Raw genomic sequence first — 13,731 nt, 5'->3', positions numbered from 1 at the left:
CGTAAGCCACAACCATGTTGACCAATGGCCCATATGTCATCCATGGACACCGTAAGCCATTACCATGTTGACCAATGACCCATATGTCATCCATGGACACCATAAGCCACTACCATGTTGACTAATCATCAATTTGTCATCCATGGACACCATAAGCCACTACCATGTTGACCAATGGCCCATATGTCATTCATATACACCATAAGCCACTACCATGTTGATCAATGACCCATATGTCATCCATGGACAGCATAAGCCACTACCATGTTGACCAATGGCCCATATGTCATCCATATACACCATAAGCCACTACCATGTTGACCAATGACCTATATATCTTCCATGGACACCGTAAGCCACTACCATGTTGACCAATGATCCATATGACATCCATGGACACCATAAGCCACTACCATGTTAACCAATGGCCTATATGTCATCCATGGACACCATAAGCCACTACCATGTTAACCAATGGCCTATATGTCATCCATGGACACCATAAGCCACTGCCATTTGACCAATGGCCCATATGTCATCCATATACACCATAAGTGACTACCATATTGACCAATGACCCATATATCATCCATGGACACCATAAGCCAGTGCCATGTTGTCCAATGACCCATATGACATCCATGGACACCATAAGCCACTACCATGTTGACTAGTGGCCTATATGTCATCCATGGACACCATAAGCCACTACCATGTTGACCAATGGTCCATATGTCATCCATATAGACCATAAGCCACTACCATGTTGACCAATGACCCATATGTCATCCATGGACACCAAAAGCCACTACCATGTTGACCAATCATCCATATGTCATCCATGGACACCATAAGCCACAACCATGTTGACCAATGACCCATATGACATCCATGGACACCATAAGCCACTACCATGTTGACCAATGGCCATATGTAATCCATAGACACCATAAGCCACTACCATGTTGACCAATGACCCATGTGTCATCGATATACACCATAAGCCATTACCATGTTGACCAATGACCCATATGACATCTATGGACACCATAAACCACTACCATGTTGATCAATGGCCTATATGTCATCCATGGACACCATAAGCCACTTCCATGTTGTCTAATGGCCCATATGTCATCCATGGACACCATAAGCCATTACCATGTTGACGAATGGACCATATGCCATCCATATACACCATAAGCGACTACCATGTTGACCAATGATCTATATGTCATCCATGGACACCATAAGCCATTACCATGTTGACCAATGGCCCATATGTCATCCATGGACACCCTAAGCCATGCATTACCATGTTGACCAATGACCCATATGTCATCCATGGACACCATAAGCCACTACCATCTTGACCAATCATCCATATGTCATCCATGGACACCATAAGCCACCGCCATGTTGACCAATGACCCATATGGCATCCATGGACACCATAAGACACTACCATGTTGCCTAATGACCCATATATCATCGATATACACCATAAGCCACTACCATGTTGACCAATGACTCATATATCATCCATGGACACCATAAGCCACTACCATGTTGACCAAGCATCCATATGTCATCCATGGACACCATAAGCCACTACCATGTTGACCAATGACCCATATGTCATCCATGGACACCATAAGCCACCACCATGTTGACCAATCATCCATATGTCATCCATGGACACCATAAGCCACTACCATATTGACCAATCACCCATATGTCATCCATATACACCATAAGCCATTACCATGTTGACCAATGACCCATATGTCATCCATGGGTATACCATGGACACCATAAGCCACTACCATATGTATTGACATGACCCGTACGTCTTTTGTATATAAATTTTGGTTTAAACATAAAAGCATAGAGATGTATAGTTTATTAATGTTTAGTCCTTGTATATAATTTGAAATTAAAATTATACTATGAACACATCGTTAGTCTATGTTTTTTCTTGACGTTATTTATATGTATATACCCTGTCTATCAATCTGTAACTACTTTAATAAATTTGAATTACTGAAGGGTCTAGTTTATGGTTTGGGCTAGGATATCTAATGTATAGGTCTTAATGGGTATTTTGTCATGTAATTGTGTTGTTTGAGAGTGTGTATGGCTAGAAGTCTGTTTACGGCCGTAAACCTGTTTACGGCCAACCTTTCCCTTATATATAGGGCTTGTCAGAGTCTTTCAGTGGTTGTTGTCGAGTGATATAGTTTACGGTCCATAGTGTGTGTGTCCAAGTTGTACTTGACGTTTCTTTGATATAAATGTCTGCAAAGCTTGGTTTAATCTTCTTCTACTCCATTCTAATCTTGTTTGATTGTTGTTTGTTTGATCACTGGTTCGGATCCTTGATTTCAGGGCCTTACAATTTGTATCAGAGCAAATCCGGTGTCAAATCATCTTACAATCAAGTTCACAGTCAAAGGAGCTTAGTTTCGTCATTGTTCAAAGCCTGATTTGGTGTCTTCATAGCAAAAGGGGATCAGATATGCTTAAAATTCGTGTTTTCATCAAGATCTGGGCATTTACGGTCAAGAGTTCACGACCGTAAACTCCTATTCACGACCGTAAACTAGCAATCTTCAATAACCGTATATTGTGTATCTCCAGAAACCGTAAAAAGGCAATCTTCAAAGACCGTAAACTTCTCAACCGTAAACTACCTTCAACCGTAAACTACCTTCAACCGTAAACTATCTTCAACTGTAAATTACCTTCAACCGTATACTACCTTCAACCGTAAACTACCTTCAACCGTAATTATCTTCAACCGTAAACTACCTTCAACCGTAAATTACCTTCAACCGTAAACTACTTTCAACCGTAAACTTGTTTACGGTCGTAATCTTGTGACCGTAAACTAGATTTTTGGTGTTTTAGTTCTTTTTTAAAGTCATTTTCAATTTAAAAAAAAACAAAAACAACAAAAATGGATTCTCAAAGCCTAGCAATTCATCAGGAATTGGATTCAATCATGGGAACAACCACTCGCATTCCACGCTTGTTATCTGCAGAAGGGTTCCCGGAATGGAAATACCGGATCGAGAAATACATCAAGATGAAAGACTTTAAGGTTTGGCGAAGCATTTTAAGAGGACCAATTCGTATCACCACAACACTCGAAGATGAAACAGCTGTTGACAAGAAAATTGAAAACTACACCGATGCTGACTTTGAAAAAATTGAAGAGCAAGAAAAAGCACTCGCTATACTCACAATGGCATTATCCCCAGAGATTGCACAAGGATTTAGAGAATACGCTTCAGCCAAGACATTGTGGGAAGCTTTAATTGAGGTCTATGAGGGTAATGAAGACATGAAACAAAGTCGCCAAGACATGTTAAGACAGAAATTCAATATGTTTGATTATGTTCTTGGAGAAACTCTAGAAGCCCAGTTACAGCGTTTTACCACACTCACCACTGAAATGAGTTCAGCTGGGATTTATGTGACTAAGTCTGAGATAAACAAAAAGATGCCGAATTCACTTCTGAAGGCATGTGATATGAATGTGGCTGTCATCAATAAGACGAAAGATCTCAATCGTCTCAGTCTTGCTGAAACTATGGCAATCATCAAAGCCTATGATCTTGATGATAAGCAAAGAGATATCAATCATGTGAATTCCTACTCGACTGCAAATCTTGGGATTTCTTCAAATAATGCCTTTTCATCTTTTACCTCCTCTCCAAGTCAAGCTTTTTCCGTTCAACAACCTTAGAATCAAACCTCTGTTGCTCCATCAGCTGCACCATTTATTGCTTCATCATCTATGTCTCATCCACAAAATCAGTCTTTTGTTGTTCCACAAGCTGTTTCCTCCTCCAAAGCACTAGTTATGGTTCCTCCTCCCAATCCCAAAGAAAGCGATGAAAACTTAGCTCTTGCCATTGGACTTGTCAATTGCTACAATGCTTTTGTAGCTGGAGAGCTTCCACCTCAACTCTCATTTGCTGATCTGGATCAAATTCATCGAGAAGATGTGGAAGAAATGGATATAACTTGGCAGATAGCAATGGCAGTGTTCAGGGCAAAGCAATTTGCAAAAAAGACGGGAAAGAACAACTGGGGGATGAATGCTGACAAGAAGGTTGGGTTTAACAAGGGCAAGCTTCAATGTTACAATTGTCACGAGCCAGGTCATTTTGCTCGTGAGTGTCCGAAGCCAGACAAAAGGATAAGCAATGATAGAACAATGGTTCCAGTGGGAAATAGTCATGGAAGTGCTGCTATCAACAGTGAGACTGCTAATCTGGAAATGGTAACTCAGTCATTTGACTGGGAGGACCAAATTCAGGCCCTGAACATCTCAGGACCTGAAAATGCTCATTTTGCTCACATCAATGACATTACTGAAAAGGAAGCTGAAATTGACCCATAACCAGAAATGATGGAACTCGAATTTGCATTCATGGTCCAAACTACGCCAGAGCCTGCAAAGCCGGAGGTTAGTGAAAATGGTTTTTCTCAATCCTGCATTAAAACTGTCAAATTTTTGCGTGACCAAATCGAGTTGATTAAGAGAGAAAATGAGGACCTAAAATACGAAGGATATCAACTCAGAAAAGGACAAAAACCATTAAAAGAAAAATTAGAAGCCAAAACAAATGATTTTAGAAAACTGCAAGAAGATTACATCAACAAGTGTGAAAATTATGATCACATTAAAAACAAACTTGCTGCTGTAACCAAAGAACTTGACACATTGAAAATTCGTTTTGAAAATGCTGATTTTGATTTTAAGAAGTTCGATGGGTCAAGTGAATTGGGTGCAAAAATAATTGAAGAACAAATGCAGTGGAGAGACCAAAATCATTCATATTATGTTACTCCTTTGACACAAGAAGAGATCGACAGAGAACCTTATATGGTTTATGGCAAACCTGCTGCTGAACAGGCAACATGACCTAGTGCTAGGGTTTTGGATACTAACATTTCTACTTCAAATGCAGATGTGTCAGTAAACAAGGGAAAGCAAGGGGATGAGAAGTTTGAGTCTAATAATTTGGTGTCTATGTTTGGTTTTCCCATTTGTGATGAGTCTGTGTATGATGTTAAGACTGATGTTTTTACTTGTGAAAAAGTGATGTCAAGCTTAAACGTTTCTGATGTTTTTGATGTTGTTTTTGTAAAATCCACTGAATCTGGTGCTAACACATCCACATCCTCTACATCTTTCACACATTCTAATTTCTACAATTGCACATGTGGAAAGGTTAGAAAGGTCCACAAGAGCATGAAATCTGAAAAAGGCAGTACCAGTTACAATAATAATAAGCAAATTTGTTTTTACTGTGGTACTGCCGGTCACATCGCTAGGAACTGTCCTAATAGGGCATTTGTGCATTTTTCATCTTAAAGAGGAGAGAACGAGTCTCGAGGAAGGTCTTTAACTAGAAAGTCCTCGAGATCTCGCCCTCGAGATGATGATTGGAAGGCTAATCAAAACAAGAAAAGGGTAGTTTTTCAAAAGAACAAACAGGTTTTCAATAATAAAATCACAAATAGTTTTCCAAAATCGAACAAGGCTAAGTCGAGGTCGATTTCGTCAAAGAGCAGATCTGGATCTTCAACCACTTCTGGTAGAAAATCCAAATGCCCAAAGCAAATGGGAAAGAAAAATATTTCAAAATCACCCGTGATTTTTCAAAAACCTAAATACCAGTGGGTACCCAAATATGCTTCTGGCCAATCATCATCACCTTCTGAAAGTGTTTCTGTAACGCCTGTAGATCTGAGCTAGTCAATTTAGAGATAATAGGGTCGAAAACGACTTTTCGACAAAATATTATTTAGAATAAATAATCTTAACCAATTTGTAGAATATGCCTCAAGGGTTCCGTACATATAAAGAGCGCCGTAATCCGAGTTATAACGAAGAAGTTATGGCCCGTCGAAGTTTTTCGGCAAAACCGGCACGGCATCGGGAGACGTAAATAGTAAATTTATGACAGAGGAATTTTTAGCCTTAGTAATTTAAACGAAAGTTGTAGTATACGTTAAACAGAGAACATGCAAAAAAAGAACGCCCAAATCTGACTTTGTATGAAAAAGTTATGAATTTTCTAAGATTTGGCATAGCAGTGCACGCCCCGAAACTCGAATTTTAGTTCGAGTGGTTTTTAGCCTACGCAACCTAAATGAGAGTTGAATATCTCATTAATAGGAACTCGACGATAAAAATACAGATGAAAACGGAGTCCGTATGAAGGAGTTACGAATTTTTCGCGGTCATTTAACAGTCTAATCTCCTCCTACTGTTAAATTTAAGATAGGTCGAGAATTAGCTGACGGAGTAAAAATGAAAGTTGTAGATCTTGGTTTTACCTACGCGTGGATATAAAGAACGTCGAAAACAGAGCTCGTATGCGAAAGTTACGGGATCTAGAAGTCGGCAGGGTGCTGTGCGAAATCGGGTGACGTGGCTGAAAATGGGCCAAGGCTTTCTCCCCAAGAAAAGCCATCAGGTGATGACACATGGCACTGACTCGGCGAGTCAGTGACCCGACTCGGCGAGTCCATCAGGAATTCAGCCTATAAATAGAGGTGCCGGGCATTGCCATTTCCTCACACCTCAAGCCTCTTCTTTCTCTCTTTATACTCTCTCTCTAAGCCTCCCTAACCCCCCTAAAGTCTAGGTAAACCCCCTAGCACCCGAAGGAAGCCCCGAGGCTCCCGAAGCCCCGAGAAAAGAGCCTTTCGGCTCCGGCGGAGCCCGGTTTTCGAGAAAACCCGTTGTAAGTGAGCTACGCCTACGCTATTTTTAATATAGCTTCTAATTAATTATAGTAGCATTATTAGGACCTTAAAATAATTATTTGGGCTATTATTATGAGTTATATAAGAGTGTTGCTTAACGCTTATATAATAGTAATAATAGCTAGAATATTAATTAGTCGCGGTTAACGTTAGACTAAACTCTAGTCGTAATGATACTAGGTTTTGTACGAGGGAAATTGTTTTAAGATTAACGAAGCGCTGTTCGAGTACCGAGTGACCACCTTATCAGGTGAGTGCATAGTACTTTCATCTTACATATAGATATGAAGTATTTTATATAAATTACGTGCTATGTGTGCATATTATTTGAATACTTGCTTCCTACGCCAGATGAACGATTTTATACATGTTTTAAATAATTTAAACTGTATATGTATTTTATATCTACGAATATGTTGGGGTAAACATGGGTTGATGAATGATGAGAGATGAAAGATGATATGAGTGAACGTTGGCAACTATAGACTTAGTGCCTAACAAATAACATCGACAGCTATGGACTTAGTGCCTATTGAATAAACGTTGGTAGCTATGGACTTAGTACCTGTTAGATAAACGTTGGTAGCTATGGACTTCGTACCTATTAGATAAACACTGGTAGCTATGGATTTAGTACCCGATGAGTGAATTTTAGCAGCTATGGAATTAGTGCTTTCCGAACGAGCATTGGCAGCTATGGACTTAGTGCCTATCATATAAAACCTGAAAGAAATGGACTTCGGAATGAATGAATGCAGGATAGATGACTCTTAGGGTAGACCTTAAGAGTAAGGAAGATAATGGGGATGGGTAATTGGGTTGATTGTTTGATGTTTAAACATAATAATTAAATTATTGTGGGTTGAAAACCCTATGTACTCACCAGGTTTCCCAACCTGACCCACTCAAGCTTATTTGTATCACAGGTGTCGATATGAAGTTACATCACGCTAAGAGATTAAAGAGATGTAGATCACTAGTGTAAATGAATATAAGTTATGTTTATGCTTATGTTTATGTATTGACAATGACATTCCAAATGTTTTAAAATGAATAAAAATACATTTCTTCGGAAATGCTTTGATAACGTATTTATCATGTTTTACTGGGAACAAATTCCACAACATTTTTATCAAAAGAAGTACTCTGATTTTTATAAAGCATAAACAAAATCGGTCTTTTCTGGCCGTGAAAATGGGGGTGTCACAGCAAATGATGATTCAAAATCAAAAAGTTCAAAAGATAAATTTGTGATCGTAAAAGGTCAACCCAGGAAAGTAATGACCTGGGTCCCCATATCTAAATGATCCTGGTCATTTTGCAGGGACAGTTGCGGAGGAATGTCGTCAGACCTTGGTATGTCGACAACGGCTGCTCCCGGCATATGACAGGAGACATCTCCTAGTTGAACGACATTCAAACTTTTAATGGGGGATTCATTTCCTTTGCGGGCGGAGAAGGCGGAAAATCTCTCAGAAAGGAACTGTGTCAAATGGAGTGCTGAGTTTCGAGAACATCAACTACGCTCCCGAGTTAAAGCATAGCCTGTTGAGCGTCTCAAAGATTTGTGACAAGGGTTATTCAACTCACTTCACTGATAAAGAATGTCTGATTCTGAAACCAGGCATTGTCATTCCAAATGAGTGGATTATTGTTAAATCAAAGCGGGATGGAAATGCATACATCATCAACATGAATAGCAACATTCCTGAACAAGTCACCTGCCTCTTTTCAAAAGTCTCAGAACAAAATGCTATGCTGTGGCACCGACGACTCGGTCATGAAAACGTTAAGAATCCGAATCGTCTTGCTAAAAATGAAATGGTGCGTGGCCTACTTGTCAGAGACTTCATACCATTTGAAAAGTGTGTGTCATGTGCCCAGGGATAGCATCACACGAAACCATACTTGCCACAACATGTCGATTCAATCAGCCAGGTGCTCCAATTATTGCACATGGATTTATTTGGTCCGGTCAATGTCCTAAGCATCAACATAAATTCATACTGTCTAGTTGTGATCGACGACTTCTCGCGTTTCATGTGGGTCTTCTTCTTATCGAACAAAGCTGGGGTATCTGACCTGATCAAGAAATTCATCGTAATGATAGAGAACTAAACCAATAACCGGGTGAAGGCGCTTCGAACTGATAATGGAACAGAATTCAAGAATGCGGTTCTTGATCACTTTTGCGCAGAAAAGGGAATCGTGCGTCAATATAGTTCCGTTCGCACGCCTCAACAAAACGGTGTTGCTGAACGGATGAATCGAACATTGCAAGACGCTGCAAGGATGATGCTGTGTGACTCAAAGTTTCCAGTTTTCTTTTGGGCTGAGGCGATCAACACAACATGTTATGTTCAAAATCGTGTTCTGATCAACAAAGCTTAGATGAAGACTCTGTATGAAATTCTATATGGTCACAAGCCATCTGTCATTCACTTCCGCGTATTTGGCTACCCTTGTACCCTTCTTCACCTGGAGTCCAACCCGAAGTTCAATGCCAAAGCTGAAGACTGCTATTTTGTGGGGTATGCTGCTCGCACTGCGTACAGGGTCTACAACAAAAGAACAAAGCAAATCGTAGAATCCTTCGATGTGCGCTGGTTGGAGGAGAATGAAACGGATGCTAGAGTGGGTCCTGATTGGATGTTTGATTACACATCTTTGTTCAAATCGTTCAATGTGTGTTCAGATAGTTTATCTGGTTCTACTTCTGGTTCGAAGACTGTACCTGAAGACGAAGACGAAGAAGTTGTTTACTGACCGCCGATAGTGTCTTCTGTAATTCCTACGGTGGAGTCATCTGTTCCAATTACTTGTACAGAATCTCCAAGTCAACTACACGCTCCAGATGCTGATGCCACACCTCTTACTCATGTTGAAAGAGAGTTCAGGTCCAGATATGTTTCCACTTCTACTCAAACTTTTATGGAACTTCTATTTCCTGAGCAAATTGCCAATGAGTTTGTGGCAGATCCTTCTAACGAGACAGGTTCATCTGAAGTGGATCATTCGGCAAATAATGGAGTTATCAACATTCACAATCTTCCCGTTTCAATCAATGACATCTGCCAGGAGATACCTTCTCGTCTTCAACGCGATCATCCGATCGAAAATGTCATTGGCCAGCTGGGTGATGGTGTTAGAAGAAGAAGTCAGAATGGAGATGTTAATACTTGTCTCTATTCTTGCTTTATCTCTCAAGTTGAGCCAAAGAATGTTGAAATGGCTTTGAATGAGCCCAGCTGGGTAGATGCTATGCACGAAGAGTTAAATCAATTTGAAAACCTCGGGGTTTAGTCGCTGGTTGAACTACCTAAGGGCAAAAAGTCTCTTGACACACGCTAGGTATATCGCAATAAGCAGGATGATTCCAGAGTCATAGTGCACAATAAGGCGAGATCGGTGGTTCGTGGGTTTAGACAGATCGAGGGTCTTGACTACACCGAGGTTTATGCTCCAGTGTCTCGCTTGGAGGCTATCCGTATCTTCCTTGCATACGCTTCCTACATGAACTTCACGGTTTACCAGATGGATGTCAAGACAACCTTCTTGTATGGCAAGGTGAAGGAAGAAATCTACGTTGATCAACCCCCTGGGTTTGTTAACTTGGAGTTTCCCAATCATGCCTACAAGTTGGACAAGGCGTTGTATGGGTTACATCAAGCTCCTCGAGCGTGGTATGCAACTCTCACAAAGCACTTGCTCGAGCATGGATATTCTCATGGCACTATCGATCAAACCTTGTTCATCAAGCATGTGGGTAATGATCAGATTCTAGTTCAGATCTATGTTGACGACATTATCTTCGGGTCTACAAGTATGCAGCTATGCAAGGAGTTTGAAGGTGTTATGAAAAAGAGGTTTGAGATGAGTTCGTTAGGTGAAATGACCATGTTTTTGGGGCTTCAAGTCCAATAGAAGTCAACCGGAATCCTGCTCCATCAAGCCAAGTATGTGGACAATATGATGGAGAAGTTCGGGTTCCGAGACGCTAAACCTGCATTGACACCGATAGCCGAAAGACCCCTGCTGACTCCGGATACCGATGGCGAACCCGTAGATCAGACCGACTACAGATCAATGATCGGATCATTGATGTATCTAACTGCAAGCATACCAGGCATCATGTTTGCAGTTTGTCAATGTGCTCGATATCAGGCCAATCCTAAACTTTCACATCTTATTGTTGTCAAAAGAATCTTTCAGTATCTCAAAGGCAACCCAAAATTGGGTCTTTGGTATCCGAAAAATTATGAATTTGATTTATATGCTTTTGATGACAGTAATTATGGAGGCTGTGAGCTTAACAGGAAATCAACTTCAGGAGGGTGTCAATTTCTCGGTGATCGTCTGGTGTCGTGGCAGTGCAAGAAACAGCACACCGTCTGAACCTCAACAACAGAAGCGGAATATGTTGCTGCCTCTTCTTGTTGGATTACGGTTTGAATTATCTAGAAACCCCTATTTTTTGTGATAATGAGGCTGCAATTCAGATTGCTAAAAATCCAGTCCAACATTCGAAAACCAAGCACCTTGATATCAAAATTCATTTCATCAGAGATTGTTTTGAGTGTTCGCTCATTCGGCTGGAACAGGTTCCCACTGCTAATAATGTGGGGGATCTGTTCACAAAGCCATTTAACAAAGCTCGATTCGATGTGCTTGTGAGCTTTTTGAAAATGATACGTTTTGAGGACTAATTTTTGCTTTAGGTTAGTTTAAATTTGTGCATTTTAATTTCATTCTCTCCCATGCACAAATTTAGGGGGAGAAATAAACAAAAACCAAACAAAAATTTAAAAATTCAAAATCCAAAAACATTAGAAAATCAGAAAATCAAAAATATGTTGCTGATAGTTTTTGTTTGTAGGTGATGTGCTGGGAAGTGATATAATCATGTGATAAAAGGCAATCTTAATCTGTGTAAGGTACAAAAAGTTAAATTGTCTAAGCTCTGTGTTCGATGTGCTAGTAGGCACGAAAATTTTTAAAATGGACTTGACTAGGATCAGATGAAATTAAGGAATTTAGAGACTTGATAAAACTTGACCTAGATAGTTCCATTTAGCTTGACAATACGACGCTTGGGTAGGTTGAACAGAAAGATATACATGGGAATCTGCGGATACATTAAATAATCTGTATCTGGAACTGTGGATTAAATTTTCCTCGATGTGCGGACTTTGTCCTTAATTCCGGTATTGATGGGGCAACTGGGGAATTCCGATAAATTAGGTCTGTAGAAAGTTATTTTCTTTTCTTTCTTACTGTTAGTCATATGTCACCTCCTCTGTGTGATCGAAATATCCGACCTGGACTGCAACATATGCAACTCTGTCTCTCTGCATCTTCTTCTATGGTATTCTTCCTACCTGTTAGCCATATGCTGTCTCCTTTGTGTGATTAACAATCCGACCTGGTACACAACATATGTAACCTTCTACTTCTCAATCCCTCTAAACTCTAGTTAATCATATGTTTCACTCTCTGCGTGATTGGAAGAGATCCGACCTGAGTGTACAACATATGCATTCTAAATCTGACTTCTTCCTTAATAATTGTCTGCTCATCTGAAGTAAGGAGTATTCTGGAAGTCCTTGATTATTGGGGTATATTAGGAAGCGGGAAACATGTTCTAGTACAACTAAAATTGAACATTTATAGGTTGTCTATAGATCTCACTGCTCAATTTAGGTGGACAACAATATCCTTGGTCGTCGTCAGCTGAATGGTCCTTAGGAAGTTTATCTAGGAAAATAGGATCAAAATGTCTTGTCACTTATAGCATGTCCAAAAATTTGTCACAATTTTTCGTGCTTAAGTGGACCACAATACCGGCGATCGACCAAACATGGACATGAAGGTAGAAGTACCAATAAGTGGATTACGGCTGTCTAACAACTTTGATCCCAATATCACAAAAATATTATTAGCATTAGTTGAGGCGAATTTAATGTTAATTCATTTTAATCTCAATTTTAGTTTGATTTTTAAAATTTGTTTTATTTTATTTAAAATATACATATATATATATATATATATATATATATATATATATATTATCTGCATTAGAAATTAGTTTCGTTTAATTTCAATTTTATTTTATTTTATTTTATTTTATTTTATTTTATTTTATTTTTATTTTTATTTTTTTAAGTCCTAAAAATGCATTATTTTAAAAAGCCTGTAAATTTTTATTGGGCTTTATTTTTTATCCATTGTGGATTGTAGCCCATGGATCTTTTCTTGGGCATGGGCCGAGTATATAAGGAGGAGTGTACAACCATAATCCTTTTCCACTCCTCATTTCTTTGTTTCTCTCGGCCGTAAACCCCCTCTTGTTCTCTCTCTCTCTCTAAAAAAATTTTCATGTTTTTTCATGAAATTGATCGTTTGTATCAGAAGGTATGCTATTTTCAATCCTCAGAATACCATTCTCGCATCAAATCGACCTGTATTGAGGGTTTAATCGTCGAAAAACGAACTGTCGGAGTTTACGGCCAGCCAGTTTACGTTCAATGGCTGTTTACGGCTGTTGACTGCTTACGGTCAATGGCTATTTACGGTCATTGACTGTTTACGGTCAAGGAGCTATTCACGGTCATTGTCTGTTTATGGCCGTGAACTCCCTTTGACCGTAAACTCAGTTTTGGTCTTCAAAATTTGATTTTTCTTCATTTGTTTCCTTTAAAAGCCTGATTAAACTGTTTCAAGAGTAAACCACAAATTTTAAATGTTTAAATACATTGTTTTCTCACTTGTCTTGGTTTGTGCAGGTTGAGATGGCAGATCTAAAATTCGCTGGCAGTCACAACTTGGCAATTCTTTTGGCTGATCCTCCTGTTGCTCATGGAGAGTTCAAGTCAATGATACATGGATTAAGGGAATGTTGCATGTCCACTGCTCTTACTGTGAATCTATCAATTTATCAAGGCA

The sequence above is a fragment of the Lactuca virosa genome, chromosome 5, assembly GCF_052849685.1.
Source record: "Lactuca virosa cultivar CGN04683 chromosome 5, Lactuca_virosa_CGN04683_v6, whole genome shotgun sequence".
Lineage (NCBI taxonomy): Eukaryota > Viridiplantae > Streptophyta > Magnoliopsida > Asterales > Asteraceae > Lactuca > Lactuca virosa.
Note: the sequence above shows the minus strand (reverse complement) of the source record.